Raw genomic sequence first — 20,056 nt, 5'->3', positions numbered from 1 at the left:
TATACTGTTTTGTGTCCTAAAATCCTTCTATAATTGTTAATATTCTTGGAGGCCTTCTGCCTGTTGTCATATAGATCAATCTGCTCCAAGGTGAATAATGGACTGTGCAAGGATTCCATCCTGACTAAAGGAGGAGGAGGATGCAGATGAGGACCACGGGGGGGGGGGGAAGAGGAGGAGGAAGAAGAAGAGGAGGAGGAGGATGAGGACGACGGCGACAGCGACAACGACGATGAAGACAAAGACGACGAATATTCTGTATAATAGTTCTGGAAGACAAAAAAAAGGTATTGGAGGACAGGCGCAAGTGATACTGAAAGAAAAATCTTGCAGATCCGAAAACTGTCTGCTTCTGCACTAGAATCCCGGGACAGGAAAGCCTTTACTGCGTGCGTTCAGGGCGCTCCAACCCTAAGGGAGGTGCTCATGTCACTCAAGATTCCCAGCCAATCAGAGCCTCCAAGAAGACCTTCCACGCATAAGGAGAGGAGGGTTCTTCCTGGTGCTTTGCTCCACACTACTCATTCAGCATACTATATCCCTACAGGGAGATAATCATGTCAGTCAAGATTCACTGGCCAATCAGAGCCTCTGAGGAGACGTTTCACTCAGAAAAGGCGGGTACTTCTGGTTGCTTTGCCGTGTACTTCCATTGCTGAGCAAGCTGCCTTGAGTGGTAGGTGTGACGTGGTTTGACCTCTGCTTCTGGATGCCTTAGTGGAGTGCCGACAGGCCGAGCTACTACATCGCAAAAACAACAGAGCTCCTTTGAAAGCAGGAATGTGCTAGGGAGAGCATGGTGAGCATGTGAAAACTGCCCCTAACCTGGAGGAGAGGTGGTCTGAGAAGCTGGAGTCCGGGTGGTTCGCCCTCCCCTGGGGGAGTTGGAAACTAGCAGGCACCTGTGAGGTTCCATGTGGTCTTAGCCTCTAGATGTACTCAGAGGTGGCATCTGAATAACTTCATTGCATGAGCTGCATCTGCACAAACCGCTTGGAGCAAGGGCTTGCATGTAGAAACATCCTTAGCAGGATGCCAAATTCGGAAGGCCTCGTTTGTCTGGTATCTTCTAGATAGACATTGTGCCCTGGCCTTAAATAGATCCATTTGGATGCAATTTTTTGGTGGTTGTGAATGCCATCTCACACACTGGGTAGCACTCCAAATGTAAGCTATGATGAAAACAATACAATCTATGATGTAAAGGATTTTCAAAGGTTTGGAAGATAGTGAGTCACAGAGAGTAGACTTCAGCTGAGGGAGGGACTGCCTCTAAAACACCCACAGGCATGGTAAGGGAGCGTCTAGGAGATCAGGATGCTAGAATACACATGTTTGTTCACTGGGATTGTCAGGAAATGTAGGTCCAAAACATAAAAAGGAGTCAAGGTTGATTAACAAACAACTTCTAGACCCAACCCCAGATCAAAGTCACTCTTAAAATCTGCTTTAAGGAGCATTGCAGGGTCACAACCAACACTCATGCCTGGTGTGCCATAAAGGATCGTTTTTCTTCTTGAGAGAAGCATAGTTCGGCCACATGGGCAAGACATCTGGTTAATCCTTTTGAAAAGCAAAAACACTGTTGTGGTGAGGACTGGCCTGCCCAAGCAATGCTTTCCCTGAGGCCTTCATAGATAGAGAATTACATAGCTCCATCTCAAACACAGCCACATGCTTGGCAGAGCCTGTAATGGCCTGGGACCTGGGGCTTTTCCCTAAGGCCTTGAGGTATTTATCAAAAAACAAAAACAACAGAGCTCCTTTGAAAGCAGGAATGTGCTTGGGAGAGCTGGTAATGGTCTGGGCCCAGGTCCTTTGGAGAGAGAGTATCTCTCATCCTGAGATTCCAACAGTTCCTACCACAGGGGGCTGATGATATCAGTCAGAAACCACTGTAGGCAGGGTCAGTAATGTTGATGAGATCACCCTGTTCTCAGTGGGCATTATTGTTTGATTAGATCCTTCTTTAATTTGTCCCATGCTGTGGTGGATTCTGCTGACTTCATTGAAGTCTCCCACCTCTTTCCATTTTCCCTGTAGGTAGTGTACAAGCTGCTATTCTCCACAAGCTTCCTTAGCATAAGCCTTGTCTCCTGGCTAACCACCCCAACTTTATACTTTGTATCTTCTACTTTTTTTAACTTTTCTATCCTCTGAGACCTTCCACTTAGCACTGTGCCAGTGCAGAATGACCTGCTGTTTCAGGACACTGGTATACTTAAGAAATAATTGTAGAATATCTTTGCCATGTAAATCTCCCTTCTGCCTAAGTGGCTGGCTTGATCAGCTTGAGTGTTCCGTCCATCCTTAAATTGTTCACATTATAACTTGGGGTGAGAACCTAAAAAAGCGTTAAGGATAACGACATGTGTGGAATGCAAAATCTCTTCTAGGTTGCCTCCTTTTTAACCTAAGCTACATTCATAATATTTTCACAGAGATTTTTTTTTCTTTTTTTATTATTTTTTTACACTCCTGATTTTATTCCCCTCCTGGTCTTCCCTGCAACTGTTCCACATCCCATACTTCCTCCCCACCCTGCTGTCTCCACTAGGATGTTCCTACCACCCAACACACCAGACATCTAAAGTCCCCGGGGCCTCCAGTCTCCTGAGGATTAGGTGCATCTTCTCTGACTGAACCCAGACCCAGCAGTCCTCTGTTGTAGACCTGTTGGGGGCCTCATGTCAGCTGGTGTGTGCTGCCTGGTTGGTGGTCCAGTGTCAGAGGTCTTGGGGATCCAAGTTAATTGAGACTGCTGCTCCTCCTACAGGGTTGCCCCCCTCTTCAGCTTCTTCCAGCTTTTCTCTAATTCAGCCACAGGGGTCAGCAGCTTTTGTCCATTGGTTGGGTGCAAATATCTACATCTGACTCTTTCAGCTGCTTTTTGGGTCTTTCTGAGGGCAGTCGTGAGTTTTTGAGTTCTGTGGACTGTATCTTGGGATTTTTGTTTGTTTGTTTAGATTGTTTTTTTGTTTTTGGCTAATATCAATTTATTAATTACTGAATACATATCATGTGTGTCCTTTGTAGTCTGAGTACCTCACTCAGGATGATATTTTCTAGTTCCATCCATTTGCCTGCAAAACTCAAAATGTCCTTGTTCTTAATAGCTGAGTAGTATTCCAGTGTGTAAATGAACCACATTTTCTGTATCCATTCTATCATGGGACATCTATCTGGGTTGTTTCCAGCTTCTGGCTATCACAAATAAGGCCACTATGAACATAGTGGAACACATGCCCCTATGGCATGGTGGGGCATCTTTTGGGTATATTCCCAAGAGTGTTGTCGCTGGGTCTTCAGGTAGATCTAGTTTCAGTTTTCTAAGGAACCTCCAGATTGATTTCCAGAGTGGTTGTAACGGTTTGCAATCCCATCAGCAATGAAGAAATGTTCCTCTTTCTCTACATTTTTGCCAACATGTGTTGTCATCCACCTGGGGTTTTGATCTTAGCCATTCTGATTGGTGTAATGTAGGGGTCATTTTGATTTGCATTTTTCTGATCAATAAGGACTTTGAACATTTCTTTAGCTATTTGATATGTCTCTGTTGTGAATTCTCTTTTTAGTTCTATACTCCATTTTTTGATTGAATTGTTTTAAGGTTTTTTAGTGGTTAGCTTCTTGAGTTCTTTATATATTTAGGATATTAGCCTTCTATCAGATGTGGGATTAGTGAAGGTTTTTTTCCAATATGTAGGTTGCGGATTTGTCTTATTGACTATGTCCTTTGTCTTACAGAAGATTTCCAGTTTCATGAGGTCCAATTTATCAATTCTTGATCTTAGAGCGTGAACCATTGGAATTCTGTTTAGGAGATTTCCTCCTGTGCCCACGACATCAAATCTCTTTCCCACTTTCTCTTCTATTAGATTCAGTTTATCTGGATTTATGTTGAGGTCATTGTTCCACTTGGAATTGAGCTTTGCGCAAGGCGACAAACATGGATGTATTTTCATTTTTCTACATACAGACAGCCAGTTAGACCAACACCATTTCTTGAAGGTGCTTTCTTTTTTTCCATTTTATATTTTTGGCTTCTTTGTCAAAGATCAAGGGTGGGCAAGTGTGTGGTTTTATTTCTGGGTCTTCAGTTCTATTCCATTGATCAACCTGTCTCTGTACCAATACCATGCTGTTTTTTTTATCACTATTGGTCTTTAGTACAGCTTGAGGTCAGGGATGGTGATTCCCCCCTGCCGTTGTTTTATTGTTAAGAATTGTTTTCATTATTCTGGGTTTTTTCCCTTTCCAGATGAATCTGAGAAATGCTTTTCCCATCTCTTTGGAGACCTGTGTTGGAATTTTGATGGAGATTGCGTGAATCCGTACATCACCTTTGGTAGGATGGTCGTATTTACCATGTTAATTCTGCCAACCCATGAGCACGGGACGTCTCTCTACTTCCTGAGATCTTTGATTTCTTTCTTGAGAGACTTGAAGTTATTGACATACAGATCTTTCACTTTTTTTGGTGAGAGTGACCTCAAGATATTTTATATTATTTGTGGATATTGCGAAGGGAATTTTTCTCTCTAATTTCTTTCTCAGACTGTTTGTTACTTATATAAATGAAGGCTACTGATTCATTTGAGTTAATTTTATATCTCGCCACTTTGCTGAAGTTGTTATTAGCTGGAGAAGTTCTGGTGGAATTTTGGGGTCACTTATGTGTGCTATCATATTATCTGCAAATAGTGATATCTTTATTTCTTCTTTGCCAATTTGTATACCTCTGATCTCTCTTTGATGGCTTATTGTTCTAGCTAGCACTTTGAGTACTGTATTGAATAGATATGTGGAGAATTGACATCCTTGTCTCATCCACTATTTCAGTGGGATTCCTTCAAGTATCTCCATTTAATTTGATGTTGGCTGTTGGTTTGCAGTAAATTGCTTTCATTATGGTTAAGTATGTGCCTTGAATTCCTGATCTCTCCATTACTTTTAACATGAAGGGGTGCTGTATTTTGTCAAATGCTCTATTTTTTTTTTTGCATCTAAGGAGACGATCATGTGTTTTTTTTTTCTTTGACTTTGTTTGTATAATAGGTTACGTTAATGGTTTTCCATATATTGAACCAACCTTGCATCCCTGGGATGAAGCCTACTTTATCATGGTGAATGATGGGTTGGATGTGTTCTTGGATTCGGTTTGCAAGATTTTATTGAATATTTTTGCATTGATATTGATAAGCGAGATTGGTCTGAAGTTCTGTATTTTTGGTTGGGTCCTTGTGTGGTTTAGGTATCAGATTATATAGTGTTCCTTCTGTTTCTATTTTATGGAAGAGTTTGAGGAATATTGGTATCAGGTCTCCTTTGGTGGTCTGGTAGAATTCTACACTAAGTCAATCTGGCACTGCGCTTTTTTGGTTGGGGGGTTTTTAATGACTTTCCCTGTGGGATATGAGCCTGTTTAGATAGTTTACCCCTTCTTTGATTTAACTTTGGTATGTGGTATCTGTCTAGAACAGCCATCCATTCCATCTCGATTTTCCAGTTTTGTTAAGTATAGGTTTTGTAGTAGGATCTTATGATTTTTTTTTGATTTTCTCCGTTTCTGTTGTTATGTCTCCCTTTTCCTTTCTGATTTTTGTTAATTTGGATACTGCCTTTGGGCCCTTTAGTTAGTTTGGCTAGGGGTTTATTTATCTTAAGTCTCTCAAAGAACCAGCTTTTGGTTTTATTGATTCTTTGTATTGTTCCTTTTGTTTCTATTTGGTTGATTTCATCCCTGAGTTTCACTATTTCCTGCCATGTATACTTGTGTGAGTTTGCTTCTCTTTGTCATGGAGCTCTCAGGTGTGCTGTTAAATTGCTAGTGTAAGATATTTCCAGTTTCTTTACCAGGGCACTCAGCAGTATGAATTGTCCTTTTAGCACTGCTTTTCATTGTGTCCCATAATTTTGGGTGTGATATGTCATCATTTACATTAAATCTCAGGAATTTTTTAATTTTTAATTTCATGATCTCTTCCATGACCAAGTTATCATTGAGTAGAGGGTGGTTGCGTTTCCGTGTGTATGTGGGCTTTCTGTTGTTTTGCTGTTCTTGAAGACCAGCATTAGGCCACGGTGAACTGATAGGATGCATGGGGTTATTTCAATCTTCTTATGTCTGTTGAGGCCTGTTTTGTGACCAGTTATGTGATTGACTGTGAAGGAGGTACCATGATGTTCTGAGAAGAAGGAATATTCTTCTGTTTTAGGGTGAAATGTTCTGTAGATATCTGTGAAATCCACTTGGATTATAACCTCTATTAGTTTCACTGTGTCTCTGTGTAGTTTCTGTTTCGATGACTTGTCCGTTGGTGAGAGTGGGGTGTTGACGTCTCCCACTATTATTGTGTGGGTTACAACATGTCTTTTGAGCTTTAGTAAAGTTTCTTTAATGACTGTGGGTGGCCTTGCATTTGGTGCATAGATGTTCAGAACTAAGACTTTCTCTTGGTAATTTTCCCTTTGATGAGTATGAAGTGTCCTTCCTCATGGTGCCTGATAACTTTTAGTTGAAAGTATTTTATAGAATAATAGGGTGGTAACTCCAGCTTGTTTCTTGGGACCATTTGCTTGGAAGACCCTTTTCCACCCTTCTACTCTGAGGTAGCGCCTGTCTTTGTTATAGACGTGTGCCTCTTGTACGCAGCAAAATGCTGGATCTGGTTTGAGAATCCAGTCTGGTAGCTTGAGTTGAGTCCATTTATATTGAGTTATATTAAAGACAGATGACTCTTGGTTACTGTTATATTTGTTTTTTGTGGGTGGCTTCATGTGCTTGTATTTCTCTCCTTTTGGCTTTGTTGTGAGATACTTAGTATCTCGTGTTTTGTTTGGTGTAGGTACCTTCGTTGTGTTGGAATTTTTCTTCTAGGATTCCCTGTAGGGCTGGATTGGTAGGTAGATGCTGTTTGAATTTGGTTTTGTCCTAGAATATTTTGGTTTCTCCCTCTATGTCGATTGAGAGTTTTGCTGGGTGTGGTAGCCTCGGCTGGGGTTTGTGTTCTCTTAGAGTCTACATGACCTCGGACCAGGCTCTTCTGGCTTTCATAGTCTCTGTTGAAACGTCTGGTGTAATTCTGATAGGTCTACCTCTGTATGTTAATTGGCCCTTTTCTCTTGCAGGTTTTAATATTCTTTTTTTTTTTTGTTCTATGTGTTTAGTATTTTGATCATTATGTGACTAGAGGATTTTCTTTTCTGGTCCTATTTATTTTGTGTTCTATAGGCTTCTTGTGCCTTTACAGCCATCTTTTTTCTTTAGGTTAGGGGAGTTTTCTTCTGTGATTTTGTTGAAGTTTTCAGACCCTTTGAGCTGTCAATCTTTGTTCTTCTCTATTCCAGTTATTCTTAGATTTCGTCTTTTTTTGTGAGTCCAGGATTTACTGGATGTTTCGGTTTAGGAGTTTTTTATGTTTTGGGTTTTCTTTGACCTTTGTGTCAGTGTCTTCTGTGGTGGCTTCTACACCTGAGATTCTTTCTTCTGTCTCCTATATTCTGTTGGTGATGCTTGCATCTGTAACTCATGACCTCTTTTCTAGGTTTTCCATTTCCAGGTTTGCCTCTATTTGTGTTTTCTTTACTGTTTCTACTTTCACTTTTAGGTCTTGGGTTGCTTTATGCAATTTCTTCACCTGTTTGATTGTGTTTTCCTGTATTTCTTTAAGGGATTTATTTGTTTCGTCTTGAAGGGCTTCTACCTGTTTTCCAGGGTTTCCCCTTTTTTTTTTCAGCAAGTTATTTATATCCTCCTTAAAGGACTCTATTATCTTCATGATATTCCCTTCATGAGATAGGATTTTACGTCAGCTTCCTGATTTTCAGATGTGTTGGTGTATTCAGGGCTTGTTGTGGTGGGAGAACTGGGTTCTGGTGATGCCCACCTATATTGACTTCTGTGGTTCATGGTCTGGTGCTTGCCTCTTGCCATCTGGTTATCCACGGTATTTTCTGGTTTGGGTGACTCTGTCTGGAGACTGTTTTTTTTTTTGTCCCTGGTTTGCTTCAGGTCTCTTGGTAGTCCTGTAGGCCTGGCTGCAGCAGACCTCCAATTGGGGGTCTTCAGAGGGGCAGAGAAGCTGCTGATGTGTTGCCCTGGCTGCAGCAGATCTCCTGGGAGGCCTTCAGACTGTTGGGTCTTCAGAGGAGCAGTCAAGCTGTTGTCCTGTGTGAAGCTGTTCTCCAGCGGTGCCTACGGACTGCAGGTTCTGTTTCCCTGTGTGCAGCAGAACTTCAGGTGGACTTTCAGTCTGTTGGGTCATTTACCCTGAATGCCGCAGAGCCCCCAGGAGGTCTTCAGACTGTGGTAGCAGTTGCCCAGTTGAACTGTTTTCATGGGAACTCCTAGGATACCTTCAAGCTGTGTTGTCCTCAGGGAAGCAGACAAGGTGCAATCAGTCGCTCAGTTACCCTGTGAGCGGCAGATCTCCTCGGATGCCTCATGCTGTACTGCCAGTTACCCAGAATGCAGTAGATCTGGGGCGTCTCCGGCTGTGGAGTCAGATGCCCTGAGTGCAGCAGATCTCCTGGGATGCCTCAAGATGTGGTATCTTCAGGGGGGGAGACTAGCTAGGAGTCTGTGTGAGCAGAAAGAAGAGGGTGACGGGGAGATTTTTTTTCTTAATTAATCTGAATTGTGTGTTGAGTGATTCCCTCCCTGGGAAGGCATAGATAGAACATCTGGATTTTCAGTCTTTTAGGAACATGTGTCTGACATGAGCTATGTTGCCTCACAGAGCTCTGTTCCCAGTCTGTTGCTTCCCAGGGCAATGGCCTTGCTTTGCTCTTGATTTGGGGGTGGGGGGGTGATTACAAATAAAGAGGAACCCCAGTATATGAATTGACTTCACTGATAACATCATGTGGAAGGGTGGATCTGGGAAGACCTGTCCTGTCTGAGTCGCTTGATCACTAACCCTCCAGTAGGGGAGGTGCTAAGTTCCTGAGGCCGAGCTGGGTTGTCCAAGCTAATGAGGGACATGGGCAGGCCTCGCAGCCAGAAGCATCTGTGAAAGATAGCATGCAGGTTCTTCTAGGATTCTCCTCGGCCACACCCGTTTATAGCTCTGAGGGAGACCACAGACCTACCGTGGAGAAGATGAGGACAACTGATTCCAGACCAGGAGGAGCACATCAGCGGAGCTCTCAGAGTCTCCGGCTTCTGGAACTAGGGTCAACTCTGAACCACACTCTTCTCTTTACACATATTTTGATCTAGGTAGAGGTGATTGACTTTGTTTCCTCCCTAAGAGTGGATTCCTCGGGGAGGGGAGGCTGTGCAGTTCTGGCCATTGGATGCTGTGGTGCGTATACTCTGACTACCCAGGGTGTACACAGAGGCTTTTGTTGTGCACTGGGAGGACATACAGGGAAACTTGAGGTCTGATTTGTAGAAGTTCTAAATGTTCTCTCTCACAGTTCAGTTTCATTGGATAAATTTGACAAATAGTTTAGGAACTGGTAGGATGGAGGTGCTTATGGTCTGTCGGCCTTACCTGAGTAACGTTCTTTTAACTTCTACCACTACCAGTCCCAAAGGCATCATTCAGGCAAATTCAATTTCGTGGTACAAAGAGTTTTTGTGATGTAGAAGTATTTGATGTGTTCATGGTGTTGTTCTGTGGATAGGGCAAGTTCCACATTTCGTTCCGTAAGTCATGTGACAAGAAGCACACATTCTTTGAGTTTGTTTTTTGTGTGGGCATCAGAGTGGCTGGGTTTAACTGAGACCTTTAGGGCCCATGAGTGGTTGGTTATAAATACGTAGCCCACCTTTCTGATCACTTCCATTTTCAAAGAGAGCTTTAGAGAATGGGGTCACTGTGTCTGAAAGAAAGATCAAACGTAGGTGGAGGGGTAGAGATATAACAGCTTAGGGGTCACCTTGAGTTATTTTTTTTTCTGGGAGTTTTGAGTCTCTTTTTCTTCTAACCAATTACAATCACGGTTAACATTTTTGAAATTCTAATTTTTCCGGCTGAGATGCCTCACAGCTTTTGATGAAGACTTGAATATATTTGGGCATTTTATTCTTGGCTTTTTCTCTACAAAAAACAGGCCTGGACAACAGCAGTGGAAGCTGCAGCAGGAGAGGTAACCATGATTATTGTGTCTCAGATAACAGTTACCAGGGCTGGTCCACAGGCCTGTGACCTGGTCCTATAACTAACATCTAAATACCGAGGTTCAGGTTCCCAGGATTAATTTATCCCCTTCTTTATGAATTTAAATTTTTCTTGTTAGTCTGTGAGAGTCTATTTTTTATTGGTTGAAAAGACTCTGTGAGCTGTGCAGGTCACAAAGGAAGCATTTCGGTTTGGGCAGGGGGATCTGAGTTTAGATACCAACACCCAGGTTAACTACCTACTACTCCAGATCCAGAGGATCTGACACCCTGCTCTGTGGTGTGTCACACGCACTCACATGGAAAATATTCATATAGAATCATATAGCATCATACATGAACATAGGGAGAGACATGTCTTCAAAATCCATCTCATAGTGGAATTAAAGCAAATCAAGCAAGTTTATGCGTATAATAGAAAGCATACAGTGTTTTTTTAATCTGGTATTTTATATTTTTTTGAGTTTCCATTTCATAAATGTGGTGCACGCTTATTATCTAATCATCAATCATAGGAAACAACGTGGATTCTAAGTGATCCTAATGAATATCTTTTTTTTTTTTTTTTTGGTTTTTTGAGACAGGATTTCTCTGTGTAGCCCTGGCTGTCCTGGAACTCGAGCTGTAGACCAGGCTGGCCTTGAACTCAGAAATCCACCTGCCTCTGCCTCCCAAGTGCTGGGATTAAAGGCATGCGCCACCACGCCTTTTTTTTATCCTTTTTTTTTAACATAAAAGAATGAGGTGTTTTTAGTATTCAACCTTTTTTCTTCTGAATTTGAACTATCAGGATGTTTAATCTCTTCAGTTTTTTGGAAGACCCTCCACTCCCAGTCCATCTCACATTGTCAGAGTCGAGAACCAGAATGAACAGGATGAGTGCTGACCAGTGATTTTGTAATGTTTATTCTGATTACATCTTGCAGTTCTTATTTAAATGGCCATGCTAGATTCACAGGTCTGTTTTTGTGTTTCCTTTTTCCAGTGCTGAGATTATGTTGTATGATTCATTAATTATAATGTAATTATATTGTTGTTTCTCTAGGAAATGATAAACCTTCACCTCTTTTAGTCTTCTGATAATTTGCTATGAGTCCCTTGAGTTTTTGTTGGTTTGGGAACTTTCTGTGGAGAAACGGTTTCAGTTTTCTCTTCTTTACCTGAAAAGGTTGCCTCTCCTCATTTCTTGGAAAATCTGTGTTTTCCAGTCCTTGCGCTTGTCAATGTTTCCATTTTTAATACTTAATTGACCGATTGCTATAGTGTTCTTAAATGTTTTTCTTTTTTAATTTTTATTTATTTTTTAAATTTTTATTGGATATTTTATTTACATTTCAGATGCCATCCCCTTTCCCCATTTCCCTTCTAGAGAAAACCCCTATCCCATCCCCTCTTTCATTTTTGCTTTTATACAATTTTTTAAAATATTAATCAAAGGCTTTATAAGTTTGATAATGCTGAATCAGAAGTGTAACCCAATACCCAACCTAGATATATCAACTGTCTTTGACTGGTGGAGACGCGTGAACATCTGCCTCTATGTTCCCCCTTCTCTCTCTTTCTCTCTCTCATCACCTAGCTTCTCCTCTCCTACTTCTCCTCCTCTCCTTACTCCTTTTCTTCCTCTCAGTACTCCTCCCACCTCAGCTCCTCCAACACATCACCCTTCCTGTTAAAATAACAGTTTTCTCTCAAAATACAATTAGAGCATAATTATGCCAATTTGTACCAGTGAGGTACAGGATAGTCCTAATACCCAGTCCATCCTTTTGTTGACTAACCAGAACCTCTGTTGTCTCTCCTAACTAAAACTCTTAGTGCTGAACCTGGATTTTTCCTTGGCTTTAGGATGAATGTCAGCTGATGACCATACACTCAGATCTTTTCTCTCAAAGTAAATAGCTATAAGTTTTCAACCCCGTCAGAGATCCAGAATGACTGAGTTAACTTAAATTATGGGAAACACAAAGTATAGCTTCTAAAACTTAGCCAATTTATAGATACCGCTGAACACCTGGACAGTCCCTATACTAAAAAAGCATTCTGGCCCAGGATCATCTGACAGACCTTAGTAATGCAGAACTATTAAGGGCTGATTACTCTGTCTAGGCAGATATAATCAGTCGACTATTCTGCAAGTGTGTCCTTTTCTGGACAGTAATTTGTCTGTAGATGGAAAGTGGCAATTCTTGCCTAGTGGCTGTCTCACCACAACTGGAGTAACTCCAAGGATGCTCAATTTCTTCTTAGAATCCAAGACAGGAAGGTGTCAGGAGCAGACAGGTCTCTAATCAAAATGAACATTAATACAGAAATGTTTGTAGCGTCAATTCCGTGGACTTCTGACATATTGAAGACCAGCTATCCATGTAAGGTAACCTGAACTGTGGTCTGTTCACTCCTCTCAGCTATTTCTAATATACGATTGTCTCTCATTGCTAATTTACTTAAATTGTCATTCCTTCAGAATGTACAACCATCTGAGAGAACTATAATTGAGGGGGTGCCCCAGTCAGGATGGCTGGTTGCTCACTTTACAAGAGATTGTGGGGGTTGACAATTGGGTAGGGAAGGCTCTTCCACTGAGTGTGGAAGAAGCCCTAAGGGAGTGGGCTGGGGCCGGATGAGCCAGCTAGCTGAGCATGAGACAGTGAGCGAGCAAGGGAGCAAACCTGGAACACAATGTTTAACAATGTTTGCCTGTGGTTGTTCACTTCATATTTGAACTTGAATTTCTATTCCAAATAATGGAATGACATTCTTTTATCATGGATATTTTATATGTTTCAAAAGTTATATCCTTTTCTGAGTTTCCCCTTCAGAAAAACCCTCTCTAATCCTCCCTCCCCCTGCCTCTATGACACTGCTCTCTTTTTGACTCACCCACTGCCACCTCACGACTCTGGCATTACCCTATACTGGGGAATGGAGCCTTCAGAGGACCAAGGGCTTCCCCTCCTATTGATGCCAGACAATTCCATCCTCTGCTAAGTATGGGGCTGGAGCCATGGTTCCCTCTAGGTGTACGCTTTGGTTGGTACTTTAGTCCCTGGGGCTCTGGGGGAGGGGGTCTCGTTGGTTGATATTGTTGCTCTTCCTATGGGGTTGCAAACCCCATTAGCTCCTTCAGTTTTTTCTCTGACTCCGATATTGGGGTCCTTGTGCTCTCTCCAGTAGTGGGCTGTGAGCATCTGCCTCTGTATTTTTCAGGCTCTGGCAGAGCCTCTCAGGAGACAGCAGCTATAACAGGCTCCTGTCAGCAAGCACTTCTTACCATCCACAATAGCGTCTGTGTTTGGTGTCTGTGTGTGGGATGGATACCCAGGTGGAGCCGTCTCCGCTTCACACTTGGACCCTGTCTTACTTTAGACAGGAGCCATTCTGGATTAAGAATTTGGAAATGATTGGTTGGCCTATCCCCAACTGGGGGCCTGGCCTAACCTCTGGATATGGTGTCTATAGGATCTCCCCTTCATCGTTAGGCATTTCAGCTAATCTCATCCCTGTTGGGTCCTGGGAGCCTTTTGCTTTCTTGGCATCTGGGACTTGCTGGTAGCTAACCCCAGTACCCTGTTGCCCATTGCTACCACCTCTGTTCACATTCCTGACCATCTGCAAATCACCCCTCTCTCCTCTAATACCTGGTTCTGCCCTCTTCCCCCTTTTTCTCCTTCTTCCTCCTCCCTTCCTCTCACGTTCTTCCCACCCTCTCCCTCCTGCAAGTGTTTCGTTCTCCCTTCTAAGAAGGACTGAAGCATCCACATTTAGGTCTTCCCTCTTTTTTAGCTTCATGTTGACTGTGAATTATATTCGAGCTTTTGGGCTAATATCCACTTATCAGTGAGTTCATCCCACGTGTGTCCTTTCATGACGAGGTTACCTCACTCAGGATGATATCGTCTAGTTCCACCCATTTGCTACGAATTTTATGAACTCGTTGTTTTTAAGTAGCTGAGTAGTCCTGCATTGTGTAAATGCACCACATTTCCTGTGTCTATTTCTCTGTTGAAGGACATCTGGGTTCTTTGTTGCTTCTGACTAGTATACGTAAGGCTGCTATGAACGTGTGGAACTTGTGTCCTTGTTATTTGTTGGAGCATCTTTTGCTATATGCCCAGGAGTGGTATAGCTTGTGTGGGGGAAAAAAAGGCTTGGGGATCCCGCGGTTCCTCCTGCCATGCTGTGGGTAGTCGGCTGGGAACGCTCTGGGTTTCTCCAGCTGGAAGTTGGGCCCGGCTGCTCATTAACTAAAAGCCTCTCCCTGGCTCCTCACGGTTCCTCATAGCGGCGCGGCCCCAACACACGAGGAAGCCCTTGGGTTTCCAAAACCGGTTTATTCACATGGTGGATCGTGGGCGGATCTGGATGCATACCCCTCAAACCCAGGATCGACCTGAGTTAAAAGGGGAGGGGAGAAGGGGGGAGGGGCTGGGGAGGGATGTTTAATGGCTCCACCTCTGGCCTTCAGGTACCTCATTAGTATGTAAATCTCTCTAGGGGCTGTTCGTGCCCTCCACCTGTGTACATGACTGAAGGGTGGAGGTGGAATGGAGATCAGACCTTGTGTTAGGCCCAACAAGCTTGGTCCTCAGGTAGTGCTATGTCCAACTTTCTGACGCATCAACAGACTGATTTCCAAAGTGGTTGTACCGGCTTGCAATCTCACCAACCATGGAGGAGTGTTCCTCTTTCTCCACATCCTTCCCAGCATCTGGTGTCATCTGAGTTTTTGATCTTAGCCACTTTGACTGGCCTGTGGTGGAATCTCAGGGTTGTTTTGATTTGCATTTCTCTGAGGACTAAAGATGTTGAACATTTCTTTAATAGGGGATCCTTGGACATGTGATATTCCTCAGGTGAGAATTGCTTGTTTATCTCTGTACCCCATTTTTATGGAAAATTTGATTCTTTTATTTATTCTTTGATAATATCATAGTTTATTTTGATCATGCTTCCCCTGTACCCCAACTCCTCACAGATCCAATGTTTCACCTCAACTCTATGACTCTCCCTCTGCCCCTCGTTCTCCTTCTCTGTCTGTCTGTCTGTCTCTCTCTGTCTCTCTCTCTCTCTCTCTCTCTCTCTTTCTCTCTCTCTCCCATGAGTCCAGTCTGTGTTATCTATCTAGCCAGAGAAGCAGGGTATAGAGTATGGGTGACCTACCAGGAGTCACACCATTAAAGAAAATGGACTCTCCGAGCAGATATCAAATGCCAGTAATTGCTCAGCTCATAGTGACATCCATGCCCACCTCCAGTGTCCATGCTGGGATTCTTTCCTACTTGAGCTTGAACAGGCTTATGTATATTGTCACAGCCTCTATAAGCAGTTCATATGTGTCTGTCCTGTTGAGTCTAGAAAAGGGTTCCCTCGCAGTTATGCATCCCCTCTGGCTCTTCACACTTTCTGAGCCCTCTTCTGTAAAGATGACAAGACTTTCACGGAGGGGTGTGGATATCCCACTGGGGACTGAGCACTGTAGTTTCTCATCTATCCTTGTTCACCAGTTGAGGGTCTCAATATTAATTGCCATCTGCTTCAAAAGAAAGCTTCTCTGATAAGGGCCAAGTGATATTGTGATCTCTGAGCATAACAACAGACCTTCAGGTATCATTATGTTTTATATTTTACATTTATATTTTATACTTTATTTTATTTTGTATTTTTATTTTATTTCATATTTGCTATTTGGCACAATAATAATGTTGAGTTCCCCCTCAGGCCAATGACATACCCAACCGTAGATTCTCAGCCATGTCAACAGTGGCAGGTATGGGTTTCATCTATGGAGCAGGCTTTAGATCCTATTAAAAAGTGGTTGGTTATTTTCACAACATTCATGCCACTATTTCTCTGGTGGGCATTTCTTGTCAGGGTGGCCATTATTATAGATTACAAAACGAGGTTTAGGTTACTCTTCTCCAGAAGTATTCATAACACAGGGCCATGACCAGTGTCTCACTGAAGAGTCTTTTTTCTCTGGAACCCAGTTGAGCCGCCTGTGAAGGAAACGACCACACAAACTTAGTTCAGAATCAATCGTAATTCAGTCATTGGTGGCAACAACTAGAATCCCCATCTTGTAATCTGTATTAAATCTAAATCCTCCAGTGGTGAATCCTGGTGCTCCTGTCTAAACCAGGAGTCACTTGTAGCTATATCTTGTCCTCCAAACATCACCATCATAAAGCTCTGTACACCGTTTTTAATAGGGTTATTTTGTTCTCTGGAGTTTATCTTCTTGAGTTCTTTGTATATATTGAGTATGGGCCCTTTATCAGATGTAGGTTTGGTAAAGATCTTTTCCCAATCTGTTAGTTGCGGTTTTGTCCTATTGACAGTGTCCTTTGCCTTACAGAAGTTTTGCAATTTTATGAGGTCCCATTTGTCTATTGTTGGTCTTAGAGCATAAGCCATTAGTGTTCTGTTCAGGAAATTTTGCCCTGTGCCCATGTGTTCGAAACTCTCCCCCCTTTCACTTCTCTTAGTTTCAACATACCTGGTTTTAAGTAGAAGTCTTTCACCCACTTGTTCTTGATCTTTGCACAAAGAGATATGAATGGATCTATGTGCATTCTTCTACATGATGACTGCCAGTTGAACCAGCACTATTTGTTGAAAATGCTGTCTTTTTTCCCACTGGGTAGTTTTGGCTTCTTTGTCAAAGATCAAGTGACCATAGATGTGTGGCTCTATTTTTGGGTCTTCAGTTCCATTCCATTGATCCATTATATAAACAAAGTTAAAAAAACACATAATCATCTCATTAGATGCTGAGAAAGCATTTGACAAAATTCAACTTCCATTCTTGGTAAAAGTCTTGAAAAGATCAGGAATTCAAGGTCCATACCTAAACATCACAAGGACTTCAAGTCTCTGAAGAAAGAAATCAAAGATCTCAGAAGATGGAAAAATCTCCCATGATCATGGATTGGCACACTTTATTTAGTAAAAATGACCATCTTGCCAAAAGCAATCTCCAGATTCAATGCAGTCCCCATCAAAATTCCCACTCAATTCGTCATAGAGTTAGAAAGAGCAATATGCAAATTTACTTAAAATAAATAAAAAAAAAAACACAGGATAGCAGAAAACTATGCACCACAATAAAAGAACTTCTGGGAGAATCAACATCCCTGACCTCAAGCTGTAGTACAGAGCAATAGTGATAAAAACTTCGTGGAACTGGTTTAGAGACAGGCAGGTAGATCAATACAGTGAGGTTTGTAAGAACCAGCCAGATCAAGTTGTTTGTTATTTGACACTTGGTCTTAGGATTTAATCGTAACAGTTCTAATATGCAAGTTACAAAATTAAAATGGTAAGTAAAATATGAATTTGCTTCTGGACAGAAACTGGGAATGTTGTCATTTGCATTTATATTGAAAATATAGGATGTTTAGAAGGCATAAAGTATTGAGGTCTATATTTATGTTAATTAGCTGTCCTCGTAGAATCCTGAAGATTGGCATGTTAAGAGTAATACGTACAAAGGAAATCAATGTCATTGGATTTCAGGGGAAAACAGACTTCATCAAAAATTAAGCTACAGGTTTTTTGTGTGATATTTTGCCCTCAAATCCTTCTCATTCTGCCCATGACCTGGGATCTTGAGTAGGACAGTGTTAATAAGGGGCTGATTTCCTAGATGGAATAATAAATCATAGGATGGTTATTACTAGCGTGTCACAGCTAAACAAATCAGTTCTTTTAATTGGCTTATTGAGGGTGAGTTGCTGACTCTATCTGGTTAATGTAGGAACTGATCAGATTGAGGTCCTGAGTCTAGTAACAGAAGTCTCCCATGGAATGCAGCCATGCTGCCTGAAACCGCCCCGTCTATCAAACTAAGATCAATATTGCCTTTTCTTTATCATGTCTGTTAGAAGTTAGCAATGCAGACCGTGATTGTCTATGGCCAATATCCATAGTCTTTTCTGCAGCTTCAGAAATTCAGAGCCATGGAAGCAGTTAGTGTTAGCTGAGGTATATAGTTCAGTATGTTTTGTATTCTTCATGCTTTTTTGCCAAGATAGCCTAGGTCACTTCAGGGTCTGATTCTTCCACAAGTGAATCAGTTATCCTCAGGCTGGTTTGAGCTCCCTAATGGCATATCCAGTGCAAAGAACTCATCCCTGAAATCATGGACGTAGTCAACAGAAATTCACACAGTAGGTTTTATTCATATATTTGTGCATAGTTTTCAAAATTAACAAGGAAGAAATATGAAAGAATCTGGGAATGGATAAAGGAAATTTAAAAAGGGTGAAAGTAATGCAATATAATTTACTTAACATGTACAAAAATATATTTTATATATAATGTGGCTATAAATACGACCTAGCAGTTAGAGATAAACTGGACGTTTCTATAGTAGACGAGGAGTCCCATTCCCAAAACTACTTGGTTGCTAACTGTAATTGTGAAGTATCTGCTGCCCCCTTGTGGTCACAGCATGTACTGTGCACAGACACATGCAGGCAAAATAGTAATACATATAAAATAACATTTCAGAAGAATAGCTCAGAAAACTGGAATTCTCCACAGTGAGGTCACTGTCCTGAGAAGCGGAGCAGTCAGGGCTAACTGAAATGTAATCCTTTCTTTCCTGCATTGAAGTATCTATTGCCTTCTTCTGACCCAGCTTGCTCAGGAGGAAAAGCTGCGTTATTTTGAGGTTAGAGTAGCTCAGCAGAGCTGCTCATGTAAGAGCAGTGTGTATATATTCTCCATGTGCTCTGTGTCTGTTGCACATGTGAGAATTGTGCATTGATAAGTCTTTTAACTCTATATTTGAGATCAGATTTCATGATTAAAATGTAAATTTGTGCTATAAATCTCTTTATTTACAGTTCAAATGTTTCAGCCTTTTCAGGTCTCCTCTTTGGAATTCCCCCTCTCCCTATCTGTATAAGGGTGCTCCCCCACACCCCCACCCACTCCTGTCTTCCCTCCCTGTCCTTCCTCTACACTGGGGCATCAAAGACCCTCTGGCCCAAGGGCCTGTCCTCCCACTGATGTCCGACAAGGCCATCCTCTGTCACATATGCAGCTGCAGCCATGGGTCCCTCCATGTGTATGCTTTGGTTGGAGGTTCAGTCCCTGGGAGATCCGGGGAGTCTGGGCCAGTTGACACTGTTGCTCCCTCAAGGGGTTACAAAACTCCTCATCTCCTTCAGTCTCTTCTCCAGCTGTTCCATCCAGGACCCCGTGCTCAGTCCAATGGTTGTCTGCGAGCATCTACCTCTGTATTGTTCTGGCTCTGGCCAAACCTCTCAGGAGACAGACAAATCAGGCTTCCAAGACCAAGCACTTCTGAGCATCCACAGTAGCATCCAGGTTTGGTGGCTGTATATGGATTGATCCCCAGGTGGGGCAGTCTCTGGATGGCCTCTCCTCAGTCTCTGCTCCACACTTGATTCCATATGTCCTCCTGTGAGTATTTTGTTCACCCTTCTACAAAGCACTGAGCATCCACATTTTGATCTTCCTTCCTGGGCTTCATATTTGGTTGGTTTTCTTTGAGCTGAATACATACTCTTTTGAAAGATATATTTTAAAATAATGACTTAGTTTTGTGCAGTGATTTCCTTATCAAACACATATTAATGCTAGAGCGGCTATACATCCAGCCTAGAAAGATGTTATTGATAAAAGCTCTCCCATTTACACTCAGCTGTCCTTGATTCCACTGGTTACTCCTGAGGGTTATAACATATTGTCTTCTTGATTAACCTAGCTAAATTCTTAATGTAGCTGCCTGTACCACCACTCAGTTTTAAAATTACTTGTTGTAGCCATGTAGTCAACTTTCCATTGCAGTAAGAGGGAAAGGATTTGCACATGGAGCATGGCTTCTACCTTCAGACCACCAGAGTAGGGGACCAGATTCTTGTGTAATTCATGGAAGGAAATGGGACAAGCAAA

The sequence above is a fragment of the Arvicanthis niloticus genome, chromosome Y, assembly GCF_011762505.2.
Source record: "Arvicanthis niloticus isolate mArvNil1 chromosome Y, mArvNil1.pat.X, whole genome shotgun sequence".
NCBI classification, from domain to species: Eukaryota; Metazoa; Chordata; class Mammalia; order Rodentia; family Muridae; genus Arvicanthis; species Arvicanthis niloticus.
The sequence above is the reverse complement of the archived record's forward strand: the minus strand, read 5'-3'. Positions refer to the sequence as shown.